Source organism: Gavialis gangeticus, unplaced genomic scaffold (genome assembly GCF_001723915.1).
Source record: "Gavialis gangeticus isolate Ggan-Ray unplaced genomic scaffold, GavGan_comp1, whole genome shotgun sequence".
Taxonomy (NCBI): Eukaryota; Metazoa; Chordata; order Crocodylia; family Gavialidae; genus Gavialis; species Gavialis gangeticus.
The window spans coordinates 54,488,075-54,513,028 of NW_017728993.1; the positions used below are offsets into that span (position 1 = coordinate 54,488,075).

A 24,954-nucleotide genomic window follows, 5' to 3' on the forward strand; every position below is an offset into this window, starting at 1 on the left:
CTTCCCCACCATCTGCCCCAAGGCGCATGTCCCCCTGCCACTAGCAACAAGCCAGGCTGAGGCTCCTTGGACTTTGATGCAGCTGTTTACAGCCGCCAGGCTGCCTGACACAGCTAGTCCAGGCTCTGGGAAGGACTCTGCCACCCACCACAGAGTCCAGGCTGCTTGCAGCAGTGGTAGGGAGGCTGCAAGCAACTATACCAGGGTCCGCAGAGCCCTGGCCTGACTCATTGCTGGAGGTAGGTGCTCACATGCCCTAAGGCAGATGGTGGGGAAGGGACTGGGGCTGCACTGCCACAACAAGGATCAGGCCCCTCATGGCTCCCTCACTGTCCACCCCATGGCATGCATGTCAAGCAAATTTCCTTTGCATGCCGTGCTCTGGCACACATGTCAGGGGTTGCCTATCCCTGGTATACATATACATAACTGAGATAAACCATCCTTATAAAAATTCTACCCTTAGAAAACTTGAAAGTCTCCAGTCAAACATCCCTCATTACACCTTTTTCCTAAAGCTTTATGCTTTTATATAAGAAATGATACTTAGCAGAATTCCAAAATCTGAGTGATATGAAACATGGAAATATAAAGCTATTTATTTCTTTTGTGTCTTTAGGTTATACCATTTGCTTTTAATCTCAAAAGAGTCATCCTGCCATGTTACTAGCAGTAAGAACTACATAATTAAAATGTCCAGGTTAAGTACTTCAAATAGATTCTTTTTGTCTGATCTGTAAATATGAATTCCAGCATCATGCCCTTCATTATCTATTTCCAAGAAAAGTTCTGTTTCTCTGAAAAGTTTTGTTAGTAAAATATGAATCTGTTAACATGAAACAAATGTGAATTTGAGGCTCAGTGGGAGCTGGTTAGCTGAAGAAATACAAAAAAGGTTCATTTTTATATTATATAGTATTCATAATAGAGGTTAAATCCTCTATGTGGCTTCATCAGAGTCTCACTTACCTTCAGATACTTATTTTCTTTGCCTGTCATTTTGACAATGTCACTTTCTACTTGAAGCCCTCCAATGGCTTCCCCTTTTTCATCACAATTTATTTAAATATTTTTCCTCTTCACTGTTTCAGATAAGCCTTTCTTGGACTTCATAGTGCATCCCATCTTTGTACATTTACAGCTCAACCACTGATAATATTGAAACTCCCTTTGACTTCAGTGGGGCCACCATCTAACACTTTTCACTCTAAGCTCTGAAGGCCACTAAGTTGTTCTAAGTTGTTCTGTTCCATTCATGATTAATGCATTCTTATTACTGGTTTCCAAAGTTTTAAGGTTTTTCTTCCCCTGTATCTGTATTCTAGATCAGATTTTACTTCACATATGTATGCCACACAGTATTTTGTTCCCCAAACAGTTCCTTTCTCATTAATTCGTGAGAAACTAGTTGCTAAGTTAGATGCTACTTATTGTGAGTTGAAGTACCACAGTCAGGTGCTCTATGTTTTGCACAGTCTTGCTTGGCACAGCTTAACAATTATATTGCTACTGTTAATGATAATAATAATAATAATAAAGAAAACTTATGGTGAACTTAAACAACTGTTCACCAGGGCGCCCTGGGGGAAAACTAGAAAAAATGGCCACAAACTCCTGGAAGATAGTTTCAGGCTGAACATTAGGAAAAACTTCTTTACAACTAGGGTGTCCAGACTATGGAACATGCTCCCCACAGAGGTGGTGCAATCATCTACCCTAGAGGTCTTCAAGAAAAGACTGGACGGTCACCTGGCTGGGGTTGTCTGACCCCAGATGTCTTTCCTGCTTATGCAGGGGACTGAACCCGATGATCCTTCGGGGTCCCTTCCAGCCCTATGATTCTATGATTATAACTTAGATAGCACTGAAAGGATTCACTTTATGACACTGGAATTATTTCAATTGGAAAACACAGTTCCAAACTGTGACCTGTTTTTGCTTTTCAAGTACCAAAATCAGGTGATGTAGAACTATTTATCATTATCACCATCAGCAGCAAACCCTTGCCATCAAGGATAATTGTCTTCCATGATTGTCTTATCTGTGGGTCGAAAGATGGCTGATGAAGCCTATCCAGGATCTGTTGCAGCTCAGGCATGTTTCCATGTGGAGTGGGTGGCTCCAGGTTCTTGATTCAATCTGTGACACACTGTTTTGCTGCTCCTGCTTTTCCATCTCCTGTTGTCATCATAAGGTTTGAAAGTACTGAGATCCTTGAAGCAGATTCTTCCTCCATTTGATAGTCTCCAATGAGTTGATGTTGCATTTTTTCCAAGTTGTCCATAAAAATGTCTTTGAAGTGCTTTCTCTGCCCTCCTCTGGAGCTGGGAGAATAAAACTTGCCTTGGGAATCTGGAGATGGATATCCATATAATGTGGCCAGTCCAGCAAAGGTGATGTTGGGTGATCATCACCTTGATGATTTGCTTGAGAGAGGATGCTAACAATGATGCTCCCAATGGATTCAAAAGATCATCTTCAGGTAGTGTTGATGGAACTTCTCCAGTGGCTTGAGATGTCTCTTGCACATTGTCCATGTCTCAGCCCTATACAATAAGGTGAGGATTGTGACTGATTAATAAATCATGAGCTTAGTTCTGGATCTGATGTCACAATCTTCAAACACCCATTTCCTTAGGCATCCAAAGGCTATACTTGCACATTTGAAGTGAGGTTGAATTTCTTGGCCTTAGCTTTCTGAGAGAGAAAGCTTCCAAGGTATGGGAAATATTCAACATTCCCCAGAATCTCACTGTAAATCTGAATTAAGAGCTGGGGACCCATAATTCAGATTCATTAAGAACTTGTTAATGAAGGACCTTCATCTTCTGAATGTTAAGAGTCAGTCTCATTTTCTTATATGCCTCAGTAAAGATGTCATCAATAGCCTGAAGTTCTGCTCATGAGTATGCACACACTACAGCAGCACCAGCACACTGGAGCTTGATGACTAGGGTCAGGCTGGTCTTGGTTTTGGCTTGGAGTCAGCTGAGATTAAACAGTCTACCATCCATTTGGTAGTTTAGCTCCACTCCCAACTGGGAGCTTGTTGGTGGTCAGATGTAGCATTGTGGTAAGGAATAGACACAAGTGTTTGAGTAATGATGCAGCCTAGCTTAACTCCTATCTTAACCTCAAACGGATATGTGATAGATCCATTATTGAGAACCACCACCCACATACCACTATGCAGCAGGCAAAAAATGGTGATGAATTTGGGTGGGTATCTGTACTTCAGAAGGTTCTCCAGAGTGCTGCTCAGTTGATGGCTCAGTTGATGGACTCAGTATGCTGGCTGCTACTCACTGCTTCTCAGTTGATGGAGTTGAAGGCTTTCATGAGGTCAAAGATGGTTGAGGGCAGAGGTTTATTTTGTTCCTAACATTTTTCCTGCACCTGGAAAGCAGTGGATATTATGTCAGTTGTGCCTCTTTATGCCCTAAATCCATGCTAAGATTCTGGAAGCAGTTCTTCAGCAAGTGGAAGGCGACAGTTCAGGAAGGTTCTTGCAATGATCTTTCCTGAGGTGGACAGCAAGGTGATCTACTTATCTACTTTTATTTATCTACTTCTACTTGTGGACTGATTCACAGCCCACTGAAATGAGTGAAGATACTCCCCTTGACTTAGGGTTTCAGGTCAAGTTTTCAATGTGTTTGAAGTCTCTGTGTTCAGACCAGCACTGAGAAAACTGTAATTTGCATGAAAGATATTTACTGAATTCTAATCTTTAAAAAAGAACAAAATATCACGTGATTAACCTTTTTTAAATTATATCAAGAATAATAGCTGGTTGTGAACTTTTTCACAAGATAGGTTTTTCATTGAAAAAGGGCAAATTCTTGAACCCAAATCTTTTCACATAAACATCCTTGAGAGAACAGACCATTAAGACCTGCTGTGACAATATGGGCGTCATTAGTCTTTTGTGTGTAGCTCAATGACTGAGCTATTTCTATTCCATGGTATTAGTCTCCATTTTTATCTTTTTCCAAAATAAAATTGCCAAAAGGTCTCTGTTTCATTCCAGTGCAAAGTGAAGATCAGTAGAAGAACTATAGGTGGGCAAGCTGGGCAGGAGCCGCAAGGGCTGCCAAGCCAGGGCAGGTGCCTCACACTTTCATTCCCCTGCTGTACCATGCACTTGCAGGGATTCTGGCAAGTAGGTACAGTGCTGGCTGTGAGATGGGTAGGGAGGGCAGAGCAGCAACTATGTGCTTGGCACTGACTGGCGGGTCTCTCCTAGAGGAAACTGCCATTGAAGGGAGAAGTATTGATTAACCCTTCTCATCCCTTTTATTTGCTTCATAATTTTGGCATTTAAATTACTGCTTAACATGTATTTCTGTAATGGCTTCTCTGTTAACTTATGCAGCGACAGGTTTCCCCATTAAGCCTCTACAGGCCACTGCCCATTCCCCATGCACCACCTTGCAGCACTGCCCAGTTATGCTTCTGAGGAAGACAAATCCCAAAACTAGGAAATTATTAATTAACTGGACGTCTTGTTTTCTGACCAGTTCATATGAGCATTCAGATATATTATCTCCATTCATTTGTTTTTATTAGAAAGACTATAAAGTTATGCTTCATTATATAAAATATTATTATTCCACAAATCCTCTCAAATGTTAACTTTGCTTGTAACAAACTGTGTTCTTGGTGTTTCTTTATGGAAAGTACATCTCTGAAGCATTTATCTAGAAGAAATGGCTTGCTCTTATACATAACTTCTGAATTTTCACCTCCCTCCTTTTAAATTTATTTTAGTAAGTTTTACTGCCTCAGAAGAGTAACATATTCTCAGCTTTGTGGATTTAAATCCTCTCAGTGTAAGAGGTACAAATTGGTACAACAGTGTATGCTTTCTGATGCTGTTCCATTAATGTGGTTTCTGAAATAAGCATTTCTATGGATGAAAAGAACTTGTGGTCAGACTGCCCCCATCTGTAAGGAGAAAAAAAATAAGGATTTTAAGTAGAAGCAAAGTTTCAGCCATGAAATCTATCCAGTCCCTAGTATGATTATTGGCGTAACAGCAGGAGACAGAAAGCTGCCTGCATACAGACTTTGTGTCTCTATGCAGACTCTGAGTTTCTTTGCTCCTGAAACACACCACACTTTACTTCTGCCCTCAGAAATTACTACAGAGCTTGGTGGATTGCAGGATTCCTGCAGTGCAGAAAAGGATCTCTTATTTTTTAGGCTTATCTACTGGTGCTGTAGGCAAGGGGACAATATGCATTAGATTAATTCTTATCCCTCACCATGTGCAGCAGTCCTGATTTGTCCTCCATAGAGCCCAGGAGGAGAAGGAAATTGCTGTAACTTAGCTGTGGAAGAGACCTTCTGTGTATAAATACTGAGGAGAAAGTCTCATGAAAATAAGCAAAAAGCATGATTAAAAAAAAAATAAAATTATGGTTCAGTTTAATAGCACTTAGTAATCAAGATGCTTTTGAAAACTCTGCTTTCACTTTATCGTCATCATACAAAAACAATGTATATGTTTGTATTGTGTAACTCTTATGTTATTTGAGTACAAAGATCAAATACACAGGTCCTGATAAGCTTAAATACATTTTTAATTGCAATGTCTTTTCTTAGGTTAGATAACAGAATAAGAATTATAAAACTTAGCAGAAATTTGAAGACTAATAGTGTGCCATTCTACACTTTTCTTAGTCCTGTCTAGTGGGTTAAATATTAGCAGCCTCTAAAATAATGCACATTTATTCCATATCACAATGATTCTGTAGAAAGAAAAATACATATTTAGACTGCTTTTATTCGTTAGGCAGAAGATCAATGTAAATATCTGTATCTTACCCTCAGTTTTAGGTACTACACTAAAAACTGCTGGACTTGACTTCCCTGGAAGTCAAACAACATTTTTCTGATGCAAGGATGGTTCCTCCCAAGGAACGTTTGAAAAGCCACCTCCCTTAAGAACTTCAGTAAAACAACTTTATATTAGTGCATAAGCTAAGCGGAGTTCTGCAGATAGAGGCAAAGCAAGGGAAGAACTAAATTTCTGGGCACAATTCAAAGTACCAATTTTGACCTATGAGAGGCTCAGCTGTTTGGGTCCTATAAACCTAAAGGACTATTCTATCACCATCCCTAAATTCAGCTGAAAGCAACTTCCTCTAGATGCAATTTGTGCACAAAATGTTTGGAGAGGTTGTTCTCTAATTGCTCTGCAGCTTTGGAACTCCCTCCCTCTTGTGGTTCATCTGAGCCAGGACATCTTCTGAAAGCACTGTAAGCCTTTTTTAAAAATGTTTATATTTTAACTAGGGCAGGTCTTCAGCAGACAGAGGTAGATTTGGGAGCATTGTCTAGGGAGTCTGTTATTTTACATTTCTTTTTTATCTATTTTTATAATTTATCTGCTTTATATTGCAAGCCACCCTGAGCCTCTTTAGGGGGAGGAAGGATATAAATCTACCAAATAAATAATAGGTAATTCCACTTGCCTAAACACTTTCTTAATATGTGCCACTTACCCTTTATGATGCTTTGGCTGTAGTGTACCACCACACTCAATTTCAGTTCAGCATAACATTGCTAAAAGTATTTAGGCAGTGGGCTGCAGTACTTTTAACCAACAGGACCATATTGTGTGAGCTATAAACAGCTAAGTGAGAAAATCTTCATCTCATATAAAATGGAACAACTCTATTGAAATCAATGGACACCATTTAAATCAGTCAATTGGGATCACATCCAAGTAGTCTTAATATTTGTTACTCCTACTGAGGTATCTGTTAACTGTTTCTGTTATCATCCTGAGTGACAATGTAGAATGATTTAGTGTAAATTGATTACATTGCATACATTGTAAATGTATTCTTAATAATTCATATTCTTAATGTGCCTTTTAAAATTTGCAACTTATCCAATCTCTCTAGAACAGCACACATATCAACAGAAAATAACTTGGAACTGTTATAAATTGGGTATCAATGCTTGTCCAATACAAAATACTATTAAACAAAAATAGAATTGAATGGTTTCCCTAGGTAATCACTGTAGCAGGTATTTAATCATAATGCAACATCTCTACCTCCCTCTCTGCTCCACTAAGTGCTCAACATCTGCTGTATATCAGCAGGTTCAATGGCAGATGATGAGCACTCAGTGAAGCAGCTGCTGAGTAAAAAACAGAAACAATTTAACAACAAATGTATGGATACTAAAACATCCATTGCCTATTTTTGTTTTTCATTCTTTTTTTCTGGAGACCGTGCAGTCCTGTATAAATTGTCGGAACAGGAACAGCTAAAGCAATTGCCCTACATCCTTTTCTAAACTGTTCAAAACCTGATCTCATGGAGTTTCTTCCACAGAGCAACAGCAAAGTTGTGTCACTTGCTTCTGTGATGAGACTGCCAGCAGACATTAATTGGTATTAAATTGGATAATGGTCTTCCTGTGTGGTTCCTTGTCTTCTAAGACCTAGAATGAGACCACCTAGAATGAGTTATGCTAAACAAGCCAAAAAGAGGTCAAGCAGATGGTAATAATTTAGAGCTTGGTTTATTGAAATTAACTGGCAAAATTAAGAGAATGCCTTTTCTACAGTCATTGTGTGCTTGCAGCTTGTGTAGATGTAATGAAACTAGCTTGAAACTAGTTAGTTCAAATACTGCTTTTGGTTTAGCACATAGAGAACTGTGTCTGCTGCAGAACTTACCTAAGAAGTACTAAGGTGGTAGTCTAGCCCGCTCTGGTCACAATACTACTGCAGTTGAATTACTAGAGTACTTAAAACTAACTAATTTAAATGTAGCCTGGGTATTGATGAAAAATGTGAAAAGATGATTGCTGTTTTTCTAAAGTCCTCATGGGATATAGCTCTAGAAAGTATTCAGTTAAAAAAATGCAGGCATAAGAACTGAAATATGTATTTGACCCTGACAGAAATTACACTAGAAATTAGGAGATTTCTAATCAGCACAAGACTGACTTTCTGGAACAGCCTTTCAAGAAGAGTAGCGGGGGAAAATATGAAACTGGTTCTAAGGTGGTTACCTGTGCTGTTATGAGGCATGTGGTGTTTGGGCAGTTTCTTGCTCTCTGTTGTTCTCAGTGTTCAGACTGCTTGTACCTGTGTACTCTAGGAGGCTGCTGCCTGCAAGCAACCTTCTGGAGCTTAGGTCTGATACAGAAAAAAAATACTCAAATTTGTGTTTTAGTGGCAGAACCTCAGAGTGGTTTATTGTCACTTGGGCAGTACACCAGCTGGTCTATTTAACAATTAGCCCAAATAAGGGCTTTGTTACATGTTGCACTTTGAGCTGATCAAACACTGTTCCTTGTTAGTGCTAGCTTGAGTTTGGAGCAGTTATACCTTAAAGCTAAAAACCTTCTCTGACTGTCCCCCACCCATACAGCTATGACTTGCCACTAGAGGGCTGGTGAGCAGGGTCCTGACTAGGCTACAGCTGTGACTTGCCACCACAGGGCTGGGGATCCAGGATGGACTTCTATTCCTTCTCTAGGTCAGGGTGTATGAAAGATGGGTTGTGGCAGAGGTACATGAAACATGAACCTGGGAGGCAGAGAGCTAATGGCATTGGGATGAGTAATGAAATGGGGTGGAAAGGAAATGAGGTTGGGGGTAGGGTGGTTAAATGAAGGAAGTCAGCCACTAAAAGACAAAATAAAGAGTAAAAAAAAATAGAAAAGAAAGAAAGAGCAAGTAAATTACAGAAGGTCTCATGTTTTAATAATTTAGGGTTTGGGTTTGGGGTATGCGGGTGCTGGTCCTGTTTCCTGGAGTGGCTGGGAGGTGGGAGTAGTGATGGAAGGGACATTTTTGGAGGACCCGCTGCCTTATCCCATGGAAGTAAACTCCAGCTCATGGAGACCATATCCTGCCCTCTATCTTGTTCCCCCCACCCCAAAGACCCCATTCCTGGATCTATCCACGCCCTGTGACCTTGATAGATGGCATGTACTCTTTAAATTGTTTGTATGAAGTTGCACCCCTGGAGGTGGAAAGGTCGCACCTCTGGGGGCAGGAGGAGGAGATGGTTTGGTGCCAGAATTACCCACTGAGCACTAGATTTCAGGGAATACAAAGTTTGTCCACACAGAGCAGGAGCGGCAGAGAGACCACTGTATTCTGAGATGCTGGAGGACTATAACTTGGGTGGCTCATCTGTGAGGACTGGCCACATAACATAAGCTGGATAACATGGGTCAGAGATAAAATGCCCCTGGAGTAGCCTAAATTTAAATCAACTAAAGTTGCTTGAAATTAGTTTCAGGTATTTAATGTATGGGAAATCCAGGGGTTAAGAGTTGCTGGAGCCACCTAACAACGTGCATGTGTAACAAGTCTTTTAGTGAAACTTGCCTGAGACAGGTAGTGACACAGTACCTCAATAACGGTCCCAAAGGTTGCTACAAAAAACAAGTCTGGTAGCCTCTGTAGTTATACCCCAACTGCCCTAAACACATGCTAGTGTTTATCTATCTCACTAGATGTCCATATCTATCATTGTCCATTTCTACTTGTTTCTTTATCAAGTTTGCACACCTGAATATTCAGTTCTTTTTACCTCTGCCTCATTCATGGGGTTTACTCTTCACATTACTTCTTGCATTATTCAGCTACTGCTTTTGCTATTACCTTCTTCGAATCAGCTTCTTTGACCATTAGTGTGTTTTTATTTTTTACTTTTCTTATCAGATCATTAAGCAGTCAGTAAGGTCTACACTTTCCAAGCTCCTTTATGAACTTTAGTGTATAGCTTAACTTAACTAAGCTTAACCAGCTTCCAAGTGAGGTGGTGCAGGCTCCCACCCTGGGGGGTTTTAAGAGGAGGTTGGATGACCACCTTACTGGGGTCATTTGACCCCAGTACTCTTTCCTGCCATGACAGGGGGTCGGACTAGATGATCTGCTCAGGTCCCTTCCGATCCTAGAAACTATGAAACTATGGCATAGCAAACCTCAAAGTCTCACCATTTGTTATGGCTTAGAGACTAGTTATATGACATGGACCCATTCACTCCTTTTCACTCCTATGACTTTTATTATTATTATTATTATTATTATTATTAATATGCATGGAATTTACATTAAAAGAGAAGCAGAAGACCATGGAACCCATTATCAATCCTCTAGGCTATTAAAGTGATACATGTCACACCACTTTATTCTAAAACTGATGGAATGCTCCTATTTCAAATGAAAATCTAGTATTCTGATTAGCAATGCACTAATGATGCTCAGTGGATCTGATAAATATCTTCTAATGCAATCAAGGTGTTTAATCAGAAACTAACTAAATATTCATCATATATTTCAGAGGTGAAAAAGTGTGTACAATTTACTAGCAGAAGCCTTGCTCATTGTTCTCATGGAAGTACTTCTAAGGAATACCTAGTAGTCCATTTGCAAAGGTGATTCCCATTGCAAAACTGTATGCAGAGAGGAACCTTTGAACTAATAGATATTCCAGGAAACACCAGATCTGGCCTTGTTCAAAGTTTGAGGTCCACAGATCTGATAAAATACAGAGATTCAGAAGAGGAGCACTAGAGTAAGACATGGCTGGGCTGCAAATTAAGCTTGCAAAGGAGAAGGGAGATGATATAAGGGATTAGACTGTGCGGCATATGGGAACTAGATATGAAGCAAGCCACAAAGGAGCTAGCTATTTCTAAGACTATTTTCAAGTGACTATACTTGTGCTTTCTTATCTTTTCCTGAACCTTTCTTATTTTCTTTACCACTATCCTAATTCCTCACTGGTGCTCACAGATACCAAGTTCTCATACTACTGTTCTATAGCCTCTGTTCTTCACCTATCATTTTGTGCCGCTGAAAATTTTTACACTTTACTCTATAATACACTCCTTATGATCCTAATAGTATTAGGGAAAAAAATGGTCTCTGTTAGGATAACTCTGCTTAATCAGATTAGTTGAACAACACAGCCACATGTTACCTCAGATGTCAGATTAAAAATTATTTTAACCTTAAAAGTATAGTTTTCATTATTTTGAATTTAACACATCAAGCTAACTACCATACTGAGTCAGATGATGTGAAGCTACTTGTTATATACTATCATGGCATGCTCTTATCTTCTTAACAACAGATACCAGTCATTGGTCCTTGCTGATGAAACAAAGTTCCTGTTTATTTGTAAATCTCCTAGAAAGCTTACAGTTTCCTTTGGTGGTAACAGGAGCATTGAACTATAATATATGACCTTGTACATACAAGTATTCTGTTGCTAAAATGGAGATGGAAGAGATGTTTAATTTAACCCTTAATCTCAAGGTGGGTATTGAAAAATATTCAGGATGGCATGGATGACTATATAAAGGGTATAAGTGGGATTGGTTGCAACCCTTGCAATTATCTTTAGTCAATAAACAGAACGCAAACTTTGTAGGTTTAAGCACTGCTAATGCCTATGCCTAATTGTTTTGACGACAAGGTATTTCCCCCTTTTGTTTTTCAGAGGAGAGTACACTTTAGGATAAAGTGTTCACATGTTTATCAAGTTACTACCAAAGTTGAAAACAAACTACTATGCAGCATCACTTCCTTATTTGCTGAAGTTTGTATCAGAACCATCCTTCCCAAACCTTCAGAATAACCCTGTTAATGATCCATGGCACAGTAATTATAAAGGAAAATAATGGCTGAAAGATTTGGTGGTAAAAGCAGAATAGGATAGCAAGTGTAGATGTCAAAGAGAACGAGGACTTCTGCCACACAGAGGAAACAAGAATTACACAAGAGAAAGATAGTACAAAACAAATATGAACAGATTCAGAACTAATGTCTTTTTAAAACCATTCAGCCACATTTTATATATTCAATTTTAATGGGATAAATAAAATAAAGAAGTAAGAACAATAGGGAAGTCATAACAACTTTTCCTATGTGAGACTCATCACTAATCTGGATTTTTTGGTGTGTGTGAAGAATATACTTAATATTTATCCTCTTACTAGAAAATTTGAAAATGTTCAGCCAGTTTTACTACTGTAGCAACTTCAGTCCCTTTGTATCATAAGATACTGCACCTAAAATAATGTTTTCTGTTTCTATTTCTATGACAGAAATGGAAATAAATTCAAATAAGGGCCACATAAATTAAGGATTAAGAAGAAAGATTAAATATCTAAATAAATGTACCTTGTTCTTAGGCTGGATAAGAGTTTTTTGAGTGAAATAGCTGTCTATAAATAAGTTTTTTGAAGGATATAGACCCTAAGGAGAAAGCAAACTCATTTCACAAAGATTTGATGATGATAAACTAAAAGTAATGGAATGAAATTAAGCAAAGGAAAAGTTTGATTTTAATAATGTGAGGAAAAACAAATTCTTCTAAGAGTGAGATATTAGGTTGTGATTCCAAGGAGAATTATCTAGAAGATGGGAACAGCTGTATAGAACAATCCTGTATTTTTCAAGGGTTGGACTAGGTGACTTGATATGATAGACTGTTCCCATTTTTAATTTGTGTAGTTATTCCCTGAAGACCTGATAGCATCTTCTCCAAACTGTCAGAATATAATGGGAAGGTATTCTAAGAGACATGAGTTTAAAGAGACTCTAAGCCTTGCAAAAGGTACAATGTACCACCCACTTTACTTTCTGAATGCAAATCTGAGAATCAAGAATATTAAAGAAACCTTTTGCCTAAAGGACCAGTATTTAATAATCGGCATTTAGGCCTACAGAAACACAAACCAAATCAGACTTTATATATGCAAGAGTATTGAATTGCAGCATCAGATCAGGCCACGACAACATCCTAACATTTTTTAACCCAAAACAATTATAGTGAAGAAAATCAGTATAAACACCATTTTCTTCAAATTTCTTTAGCAAATAACAAAGCAAATGGCCTGTGGATAAGCATTTGGTAGTTTCTGAACCATATTAAGCTGGACTCCACTTCCTGGCAGCCCTGGTAGTACCATCTACTTCTGATGACCGCTGCCAGTGTCACTGATGCCACTACTAAACCCAGCCCTGCTGCCCAGGCACACCGGCTCATCTACCCACATCCACCTCTAAGGGTGCCAGATGGGGTGGGTGGATGGGCAGGGTTCCCATGGAGACCAAACTGTGACCTCTGCGGGCAGAGCACATTCAATGGGGTGGATGGGATGGGGCTGTGGATGAGTGGGGAGAGGCATCTGGGAGCAGGACAGACAGGTGGAGCTGGAGCCGGGATCATGAGGTAGTGCCAGGAGCAAATAATGGCTCTGCCCCAGGCCCCAACTCCGCGCTGTCATTGACCCACAATCTTGACCCCTGGCCTGAGACCCACCCACTCCCAAACATCACTCTCTGCTCACTGTGGTCCCTTCCCATCCATCTAAGCAAGTGCACCCTGCCCACAGAAGTCCTGGGCAAGGCTCCATGGAGATCCTGCCTGCCCACCCACTCCATCCAGTGCCCCCTGAACCAGATTACTACCAGTCTAGTAATCTACCATTTAAGGAGTTTTGATAGGCTGTTGCAGCCTTGGGGCAAGAGGGGGGAAGAGGGTGTTGACCCAGCCTATATCAGCTCACCACAACTCCCTAAGTGGTCCTGAAACCCAAATAATTACCCACTCCTGAGCTAAACTATGCTGTCCATCCCTTCTGCAATGCTCCCTTCCACGATGGAGAGCAAGGTAGTCACTCCAAAGGAGCAGAGACTTCAGGACCATCCATGGTCACAGCTGGGTTGCAAGCTCCAGTTTGCACTGACAAAAGTCTGCTGACCCCTGGCCTAAAGTTTAAAGGTGGTTTGGAATACAGAAAGGGAATATTAGCCTTGGAATTGTAATTTTTCCAAATTTTCCAATATTCTGAAATTTAACTTACTTCCTGGTGCCGCTGAAAATAATAGCAGAATTCTCATTGATTTCCCGATTTCACCCCTGAGTTTGATATGAAGCCCACTGAAGCAAAATTAGAGAAACTGATTTTGCATCAAGTCCTGTATTTCCATCAAGGTTATGCAAGCAGCTTCATTTTCATGTGTGCCATTCTTGAAAATAAACTGAATTAAAAAAAAAATTATGTTCCTACAAAGTTGATGATTACCATATCGTAGGTAGATCTGGACTTAAGCAATCTCAGTTTGACTTCTCTCTACCTCAGATCCCATTGTAAAATGGCATAATAACCTTTACTTTCTTTCACTTTTTTGTAGTCCTATCTCTTTAGATCAGCAGCTCTAGTATCAAAGTCAAACACTAAAACCCATATGATGCAGAATGGAACATAGCACAGGTGAAATAAGTGACCTAAGTTGATACCTGTTGCTAATTACACACACACACACACACACACACACACACACGCATGCACACTTGCACACACACACACACCCACACACACTTTCACACACACACACACACGCACACACACTCGCACACACACACACACACGCACACACACTCGCACACACACACACACACGCACACACACTCGCACACACACACACACACGCACACACACTCGCACACACACACACACACGCACACACACTCGCACACACACACACACACGCACACACACTCGCACACACACACACACACGCACACACACTCGCACACACACACACACACACACACACACACGCATGCACACTTGCACACACACACACACCCCAAACCACCAAACAAGTAAAAATCCTTCACATTTTGAGAGCACAGAATGGCTTTATCTTTGCAAATTATTTACTGATTAAATTAAAACCATATTCTGAATTGGAATAATAGAATTATGATCAGTGACATAGTAAAGTTATTAATGAATTCTAGTTCCAACATCACCCATCTAGTGTGATTAATTCTTTCTTCAGTTACAAAGATTGAAACAAGACCTACAGATAAAATTGATCCATAAGAAATTACATACTCCCAATAACCCATTTTCAAGATGGGAATGAATTCAAGTATTTATGTGATTATGACACATGCCATTTACCTGCTTATTTACAATAATAAAACACTGAGCAAAAACAATTTGAAATATCCTGTAGAAAAAGAGAGATGTCAATTTATGTCTGTCTGAACTCTGCATTTTGTTCTTTGAACTTGGTTTTATTGGCTTTGGAAACACTGGAAACGTGGTAGGAGTAATCTGCTAAGTACATAGATCCCTTTATATCAGCATGTTAACAGGATTTCCAACAATCCTTGTGTATGTATGTGTAGCCAAAACAAGGGGATATGGAAACTAATCAAATATAAATCATAAAGTCTAAAAGTGACAGCCTTTTTGCTGAGAAGAAGCATATTACCTTTGCTAATCAATTTGCACTGCTTCTAGTCATTCAATCTCACTCCACTGAGGATAGTCCCTATTCATTACTACTTGTTTATGTTTACTGTACTACAGAGGAAAAGAGAAAACTGGTCCCTAAAGTAGTTTTATTAAGATACTGCTTATACCTAGTAAATTTTATTTAAGGAAATCTAATCTTAAAATGGCAATTTAGCTTTCGCCCTCCCCTTGCCCCTTTAAATTTCTCCTCAGTGGAAACACCATGTTATTCCTGAAAAGACTTAATTTAATGTGGCTGCCTTTCAAAGAGACTTCCTAAAAACTAACATTAATAACTGAAAATGGATTGGAGCAGACAGCATTTGCTCCTGGAAAAAAAATCCATTAAAGAATATTTTTTTGACAAGTGAAAATATGCAGATAACATTTTAGATCTAGTTCCAGCAACATTTTCACATGTATTATGACATTTGTAACAGTCTTAACAAAGTTATTTTAATAGATCTGTAAAACCTCTGATGATAAGCAATGTGGGATGTTAAAATGGGTTGGAGAAAGTTAGTCATGAATATAGTCCCTTCAATCTTTTTTGTTGCATAAGAAAAATATCCCTCCTCCAAATACTTTGGACATCCCCTAAAAAGATTCACTGAAAATTACTCAGCTTTTTGGTGGTTGATCAGATGCTGTTATCTAAAAACTTAAAACTTCAAATAGATCCATCAAAAGAAACAAATCAAGCTGGACAAACCATTGACTGGTACTGTACCAGTAAAATCTGATGGAAAAAAGAGGGTAATTTGGAAAGGAGTATGTAGTGATTATGATTAATGAAAGGCATGGGTGTTGTGGATAGAGTGCACACATTTGGGCATGTGGATAAAGAACAAGTAACAGATTTTTTGTACTGAGCTCAATTGAAATAGCATTACATCATAAGCCCTGTTCAATCATTGTAATATACCATATTTACTCAAATACAAGATGCGGGTTTTTTTCCCAATCAGCATGGAGAGGGGAAACTCCCTTGTCTTACATTCACATACAAGGAAACCTCACTAAATGGATTGTCTATCCTTAAACTACTGCCAAAAACAGTATGTGCTCAGTAATGGAAATGAGCTATGAAGTTGATTAAATGCAGACAACAATGACAAGACTATAAAACACATGGCCCATATTGGGCAAACATAGTGATGGGAGCCTACCACAATGACAGATTAGTATAGCCTATCTGAATAAGATAGATGGTAGTGCCCACTGAGTGCAGTTCCCCTCAGCATCAACTTTTTCAGCTCATGGTGAGCCACTACATTGAATACATTTTGACTTGTTCTGCACTTCTGCAGCTGAGCTGTGCTGTGGAAGTGAAGGCCTCCAAACAGTGTACCCAGAATCCCTCTCTTTCCCCCCTTCCTTAGCCTGTTGCATGTGATTAGTGTGGTCCCACCCTCCCAGGAATGGAACTGGACCAGGCTGCCCAGTGCCTAATGTGGATATAAAATTTGGAGGATCCCAGGACTTGCAACAAGAACATCTAGTTCCAGTCATGGGTGAGAACTAATTACTACACAGATCCTTTGTGGAGGGCTATCTAGAACAGTGATTTTTCAAACTGTGGTCCACAGACCCATCAGGGTCTGCAGACTACCTCTAAAGCGTCCTTGAAAGATGACTATGACCAATCAGAAGTATTTGAAAGCCCACATTTACAATTCAAACGGGTCCGTACGTCCATTCAAAAACAATTTTTTAGGGGTCTGCAAATCAAAAAATGTTTAAAACCTAAAATCTAGAGTACACACAGATACTGAGCAGCACTGAGCTGTGGGGTCACCATGGTTTGAAATGCCACTGACTCTTCTGGGGCTGGGCCCAATTAACTATATGGTAAATCAAGACCCTTTTGGTTTTGGACTAATATCATGCATAGTTTTGTACTATATAGAGATATAGATATACCCCCACACACATACATAGGTACAAAAGTATTGCTTAAAAATGTGTTTATGGAGTACCTGTGATAACACTTGCAACCGTTTTAAAAAAAAAAGGTGAAATGCATTGATTCTGGATGAACTAAGTCTATGGGACTATAGACAATTATGACAGGTAAGTTATTTCAAGGTCAGTGTTTTCAAGTTTGCCCCTCACTTCCATGTACTCAGGGAGAGCAGGGCTTTATAGTAAGGAGGGGGAAAAGGGGCTGCAGGAGGAAGTTGAGGAGAGGCAGAGGACAAGGCGGCCACCTGTCCCTCCCCTAGATATATATTTCCCTCCTGTAGTGTGAGAGGGGAAAATTTCAAGGCAAACCTCCAATAATTAAAGTCTATACTTGGAAAATAACAAATTTATAAATTTCCAAATACTGAATCTAATTATTGAAGGGTGTCTTATATTTAGTGTTGTCTTATACAGTAAAATCCCTGTTATCCGGCATGAGTGGGGAATGAAGGGTGCCAGTAACCTAAAAATGATGGTTACCTAAGGTACAGGGGTTTCTGGCTGGAAGCAGAGCAGGGGCGGTGGGAGGGGTGGTGGCAGCTGCACACAGAGTGGCAGCAGTGCAGGGTGATGGGTGGAAGTGGTCACTGTCTCATGCAAGCTTCCCTCTCCCCTTCTCCCACCTGCATCTTGCTGACTAGCCAGAAATTCTGGATAATAGAGAGTTCCAGTTACTCAAATGCTGGATAACAGGGATTTTACTGTATTTAAGTGTAGCTAGCTTACTTTTTCAGGAGTTGGGTTGAGTCCCAGGCTCGAGGGTCTCCTGTTTGATTGGTGAAGCCTACCCACCAATCCAGAGGTAGCACAATGGAAGCAATGCCCTGCCCTTTTCTGAAGGCAGGGGGAAAGGAGCAGCTGGACCTGAATCAGAACTGTGCCAGCCAGGTCCAGAGAACTTCAGGGGTGGAGCCACTGAAGAGTATAAAAGGGGAGCATGCTTGACACACTGGTGTGACAACAAGGGATGGCAAGGAGAGAGGAACTCCAGAGACAGCTGTCCTTGGGGCCTTTCTTGAGCTTCACTGGTGTGCAAATTGGCACACGGGGATCAAGCGCTAGGAGATGCTTGAGGCGGCTTGAGCCTGTGAACCTGGCAAGCAACTGGGCAGTCGGTGTACAGATCAACACACAGAGAGCTGGTCCTTGGACCAGCTCCTGGCTGCTCGAGCCTCACTTGGATCAGGGGTCGATGCATGGGGGACCTGCCTGAGAGCAGCTTGTGGCTGCTCAAGTTAGCCCCAGCCCTAGGCTGAGTGACCGGAGCCCCTCAGTGCAGCTCTGCCTTTAACTGAAAGAGCCCTGGTGCCCAGAGCAGGGCCCAAGAAAGGAAGGACCCCCAGCGTGAAACCAGGGAACTGGAGTCTGTAAGAGTTTGGCTTCCACAAGAGAGAGAGCCCTGGGCTGCCCAGTGTGGGGCACCAGGCCATTGAAGAGAGCTGAAGGCACTGCTGGAGAGAGGCTCTCATGGGATCAGCATCCAGGGAATGAACCTTGGCTGCTTCAAAGAGGAACTGTGAGTTGCTGGGGAAGTGGGCCCCACAGGGGAGGCGGGCATGGGACAGGAGGGTCTGCTGCCTCCCCCTCCATTGTGGAAGAGGTGTATCCACATCCCAGGGCCCTAAAGGGGAGGGGCTCCCTGGAAACCCCTCAGGGAGGTACAGAGTGCACTCCCTATTTTGGGTGATCATTGTTGTGTCAAGATCTATATAGCTATGGGTAGTCTTTAAGGGAGTTTGTATGGTTCGTATATTCTTAATGTATTAATATGTATATTTGTATTGTTACTTGGTAGGTCTAGAGAATATTATTAACTTATTTGGGTTATATAAGTTGATCCCCATATGTGTTTATCATGTTGGAACCTTAACTATCTTGTTTAATGTGTTAATTATGTATGCTGTAAGTTATATGGTTTATGTGGATTGTGGAATATTATATGTGGTGTCATATGCTAAGCTTTATTGTAAATATTCCATATTTTACCTTAAGTATTTATTACCGTAATAAATTGTATATAATTAACACTCGGTCTTGGCCTGGCTCTGTTGAGAGGAGAGGAAACTGCTCTAGTCCCCTCCATCAGCACCCTCCCTGACTCCCACCACTGTTATTGGAAGACACAGCACACCCCGCTGGGTATACCCGAGCTACATAGGTAAATACAGTAAACGCTTGCTCACAGCTCAACACTCTGGAGAGACAATGGCTGAGTCTACATGAGATGCTGGCTATTCAATTGTTACTGCACAGTCATTTAGTACTTGCATATCCTAGTACTAAATGACTGTGTAGTCACTAGCATTACTGCACAGTAGCATCCCTGCATGGCTTTGTGGTGATGCTGATGGAGCAATGCCCCACAATGCTACTGCACGGTAGTAACGAGCTAATGCACAGTGTCTTGTGTAGATGCAGCCACTGTGTACAGTATAAGTCAAGCTTTTAAAACAGCTATGTTATATTCTGCTATTCTATGGGATCTCTGCTATTAAAGTTGTATTGAAATATATACAACTTTTTATTTCTGGGGAGCTACCTAAAAGAAGATTGATGGATGAGCTGCTGGGAAGTGTAATACTATCCTCAGTTATTCTGAAATGAAATGCCATCTACTGCTTCTTATTCTTCATTGTTTAATGTATTTGGATGTCAGCTGTATTTACCTTGGAATCTATACACAGAAAACCTAGCTCAGTTGTTTGGTTTTTTTCTTGTACAAAATTATAATACAATCTTTTGAGCTCTGTTACAACATTACCTACAGCAGTAAAGCTCAACAAGTGTCAAAGGTTATTAAAACTGTTGTCTGTGATTCAATTTTATGAAAGATCAGCTATTCAGGATTCTTATGTTATGTAACTTGGGGCTAACATTTCAAGCTTAATATAGATAGTTGTAAAAATAACAGGGGTGTATCAAGGACATGCAACCAGACAAATAGAACAAAGGACCTGCACTTTAATGCTTGGCATGGGAAGGAACTCATATAAAATGACCAGTACCTTTTAGACCTTTTAGAAGACCTTTTTAGGACCATTAATGAGTAAAACTAGATTAGAAAAATAGAGCACAAACATGTGTAGAGCATTTGTTGTTGTTCTGAGCATTTTGAGGCAGATTTAAAGACTGATAAAACTTTAGCAGCTACCTGCAATGTCATTGTATCCAGTTAGTCATTGTTCATAATGATGTGAGAATTAGAAATATTCTGTAAAACTATGGGAACCCATGAAAAGTGACACGTGGAAGTCAATACTTAATCAAAGTTCTATACATAAGAATAAGTGCCAGTAAATACCGAACAAAGGAGAGCATCTTGACATGAAGATGGGATATGGAAAAACACTTATGTGCTGTCTTTCTAGCTGGCTGTCTAAAAAATTCAAGATTTTTCTAGTAGGAAACTTTAACACTTATACCACAGGGGCTAGTTGTTTATTCTATCCTTTCCCATCCTTATGTTTCAGCTTGTCAGATTTTTCTGGGTTAGACTTATTTTTTTAAAGTGTATATAGTAGTGATTTATTTTTCCCACTGGTTTTCTTCCAGTTACAGTTGTACTGTAGCCTCATCATTTGGGCAAGCCTTCCTAGGTGATAACAATCTACATTAAAAATTATTAAAGTTTAAGATGCCACAATAATTACTGTTAATCAGTGGGATAGCATTAGCACCTAGAAGTCCCAACCAAGATTAGGGCTCCACTGTTAGGCACACAGACAACTGGTAGTATGCTTATTATGTTCATGAACCTAGTTACTAGGGACCAACTAAGAACAGTGCTAAGTGCCATCCAGTATAGATGACACAGTCCCTACCTTCAAAAACTAACAACTGAAACAAAGAAAAGGGGGACAGAAGGGATGCAAGGGATAGGATGGTGGTGGCCAGGGGTAAGTGAATCTAGAATATCACCATACAACTAGCTAAAGTGCAAGTTGAGAGCTTTAATATTTCCTTTGTCCTGCAGAGAATTTCCTGCTGTGTAGGTGAATTCCACTGAATAATAATGATTTCCTATTTAAAAAAAAATCCTCAGGCATAAATCTTCCTTTTATTCCCCTGATTATTTAAAACCCAGTTTATCCATATAGTTTTGATAGCCCTTTTACATTTTTTGGTAAATGAGATGGCACTGCATTTATATTAAAGCAGCATTTAAAGTTGCACCAGAGGATTCATTTGGTTTGTTTCCAGCCTGTTTCCTAAGATATTTTTCTTCCGTGCTGTAATCCCTTCTCCCCCCTGTCTAGCAGCTACCGTTTTGTGGTACTGCTGATTGGCAGCAAAGGCAAGCAGCTTTGTCACTAGGAAAGTAGGCAGGGACTAATGTAAACACTTTCACCTTGATGACTAATCACATTGCCTCTGCAACACAATCAGTTTCCACTTGCTAAAGGACTGAAAATCCCAAATCCACTCATAATCCTGTGTTTTCCAGAAGGCAGTTGGATGCCTTGCTGCCATACCCCTAGGATTGACATTACAAGAAGGTTAAAGAAAAACTGATCCTGCTCAAACATTGCATGTTTGGCTTATTTGAAGTTAACCCTTTAAAGCCAAATATCCATTCACAGAAACTCAGAATAGAAATCAGTGTCAAGCTTTCAAACTCTTCTATTAATGTTGAATGAAAAATAGCATAAGTTTTGCAATACACAGATGTTATGTGAATATATAGCAGATAGTGGGCACGTCTACACATGCACCCGACTGTGCAGTTGTTACGGTGCAGTCATTTAGTACTTGATTTGGCAAGTAACTGGGACTGTGCAGTTCTGATACTGCAAAGGTCAGCTTTGTTGATACTGCTTGTTGCTACTTTGCAGTAGTGGCAGCATCATGGTCCATGCCCACCAATGCTACATCACTGTAGCAATGAGCTACATTGCTGTAGCTTGTCACTACAGCAATGCTTTGCCTTGTGTAGATGCACCCAGTCTCTCTGAAAATTGTTGTGTTTTATAAATATGTCATCAATATATTCTCTCACTTATTGATATAAGGAGTGCTGAAACCAGGGAAAAATTTGCTTCTATCTTCATTCCGTTCTTGATCAGAGATGTTGTATAAAGCCCAAACTGCTCTGATCCCGAGTCAGAAACCTACTAGCAACTCACATCTCAGAGAAGGCAGTAATTTGGCAATATTTAAGAATAATTACATCCTAGCTTCTGGCTTTTTTATTTGAAAATAGCAATGTGTTACAGATAATGTCTTGATTATCAGAAAGTAACTTGACTGAGCTCATTTCATTTCACCTAAAAGCTTCCATTTGCGATTGTTAGTTTCCATGGAAACCCCATGTAATTTTTTTCACATAGTTCAAGTAAGCATTTAGTTCTGCCTGCCCACACAGATAGGACACCACATGCTTAAGCTCTTGCATGGGCTACCTAGACCTGCAGGAGTAAACATGTGCTTGTATTCTATATTTTTGTGTTCTCCCTGGGGCATGGGGATAAAACAGGCCTGGAGTACTGCAGCTAGCACAGGTAACACAACCCTACAACAAATTACTACCATTCCACAGTATAAAGAGACTATTGCACAGTCTCTTCAGTACATTGTCTGTTGGGCTGGGTTCTGGCTTTGCCTTGCCCAGGGTTTTGCCTTAAGACAGAGTCTGTCCAGTAAAAGTGTCTGTTCCTTGTTTTGCCAAGTCTTACAATTTCCTTCTGAATGCAAGCACTGTTGTCACGGAGACAGTCTTTGGAGCAATTTAAGCATCGAGCAGTTTAATATTGCTTACATTTTCATCCTTGCATCAATGTATCATAAAAGATAAAGAAATCCCATGCTTTGCTAGCCACATTGGGCACATCCAGATGAGCGTGGTCGTGAGGTATGTGGTGCTGTGAATACATTTGCAGCGCCACATACTGCACAGTCCAGAGTTTTCCATGTTGCAAGGGCATGTTGCCCAGGTGTGCGCTGCTCCTTTATTTTTTTTCCAGAGGTTTTTTTTTTTGACCCCTGCATATACAGCAACTCTAGCTGGGCTGCTGAAGGAGATGGCTACCCAGCCACTTGGTGGAAGCTCTTTCTGCACATTTCCCTCAAGTTGGCACTTGGGGCTTGTGATAGTCTCTCAGTAGTTATGCTTCTGAGGGTCAGGTTTAAGGTTGGGCACGGACCAGGTTTTCCACAAAAGAAGGAGCATATTCTATCCATGAAAGCAGGGGAACAATCATGATCAGAGTTAATTTTAGGATCATGAGATGCCACATAATTCTCAACCCCAAGCTATATGCAGATACTGCATCTAAAAAACTATGTTAAAAATGAACTCAAAAAGTAGGAAATGGTTTACACCTGAATTCCAACTTTCTTCCCTTGTGTACTATGCATTATGATATAGTTTTTAATGAGATCCCCTTCTCCCACAGCACTTCTTACTTCTTACTACTTTTCATTCAAGTCAGGTAACTTTCCTCTGACTCTGTGAGGAAATGTATACAATTCCTAAAAAGTATACTATCACTTTAAAATAGGCATAAAAACTTATTTGAAGATATCTGTTATTTAAAATAGCTTATCTTATGTGACTCTCCTCTTCTATGGGAAATCCTAACTAGGATAATATATGATCTATGTTTCCTGAGTACCAGAAAAGAGAATCATTGATAGCAGAGGACCTAGAGTCTTGGTTTTGAGGCATTAACAACAAAAGGAAAATCTTGCTGGGATGAAGCATTTTTAGTCATGTGTACATAAAATCTTCAGAGATGTCAAATTTGCTGTTCCTACTAAATGTGTTTGACTTAATATTTTTACCAACGTTTGTTTGGCCAAATTTGGATGGATTTTTATGGATATGCCAAATTACAAAGTTCTTATTCTAAGAGATGAGATATGCTAAAACATGTCAGTGAAATGGCTTCAGTTAACATAGGTGAAACCACATGTGCCATTTTTTGGCAAGAAGTAAACCATTTTAGCTGAAACTTTTTTAAATGTCAAATTAAGGCAGGAAGACAACCAGCATATAAAATATAAGATTGAGCATTTCAGGTTTTGTCAACTTACAAGTAACTTACAAGGAAAAAACAGTGTGGGAGGATCGTATACTAGAATATGTAATTGTGACAGATATAGGTTCTGGCATTAGCAAGAATTTAGAGGCATTTATACATATACGTTTTTGTGCAGAGATGAGCTAGAGATCTGGCTAGTCAGAGCAGACTTGATTAATTGAGTCTGCTCTGCACTCAAGCTGAAACGCACTGTGCTGCGGTGCATGCAGTTGTATAAGCAGCAAAATCCATATCAGTGCACAGAAAATGGCAGTGGTGAGCTTTTGAACTAAGGTACCTCCAACCTGTTTTAGTTCAAAAGTGCACCACTACCATTTTCTCAGTGCTGATGTTCATTTTACCACTTAATACAAGTGCATGCACCATAGTGCCACGCACTTTTCAAAGCATGTGCCAGTGTGGCGCGTGCATGTGTACAGATGCCCTAGAAATCTAAAGAAGGGATCCAACAAGTGGGGAGGGCAAACTAATCTAATGCTTCAAAACATTTAATAATATTATATTCTGAGTTCAGTTCTAGAAATTTATATTTTCCCTACCCAGGACATGACACAATAGGTCTGATTTTAGAAGGTGGAACATCAGGAAGCTGCTTATGACTGCACATTAAAGATGAGTGCCACAACAAGGGGGGGGGGGG

At 40.1% G+C, this 24,954-nt stretch overlaps 1 protein-coding gene and 2 long non-coding RNA genes across 3 annotated transcripts in view; 1 reads left to right on the plus strand and 2 right to left on the minus strand.

Annotated features, from left to right (window-relative positions):
• LOC109286916 overlaps window positions 1–8,457 on the plus strand; it is a 13,525-nt gene extending 5,068 nt beyond the window's left edge. The window contains exons 2-3 of the long non-coding RNA XR_002094707.1: window positions 6,074–6,081; window positions 8,444–8,457. This is a non-coding gene — a long non-coding RNA (uncharacterized LOC109286916). The remainder of the gene's footprint in view (window positions 1–6,073; window positions 6,082–8,443) is intronic.
• BRINP3 (BMP/retinoic acid inducible neural specific 3) overlaps window positions 1–24,954 on the minus strand; it is a 404,685-nt gene that overhangs the window by 4,218 nt on the left and 375,513 nt on the right. The gene's annotated exons all lie outside the window — the stretch shown is intronic.
• On the minus strand, window positions 3,809–6,884 carry LOC109286918. The gene is made up of 3 exons (XR_002094708.1): window positions 6,510–6,884; window positions 5,268–5,375; window positions 3,809–4,947 (listed from the first exon to the last, which is right to left on the minus strand). It is a non-coding gene; the product is annotated as an uncharacterized LOC109286918 (long non-coding RNA).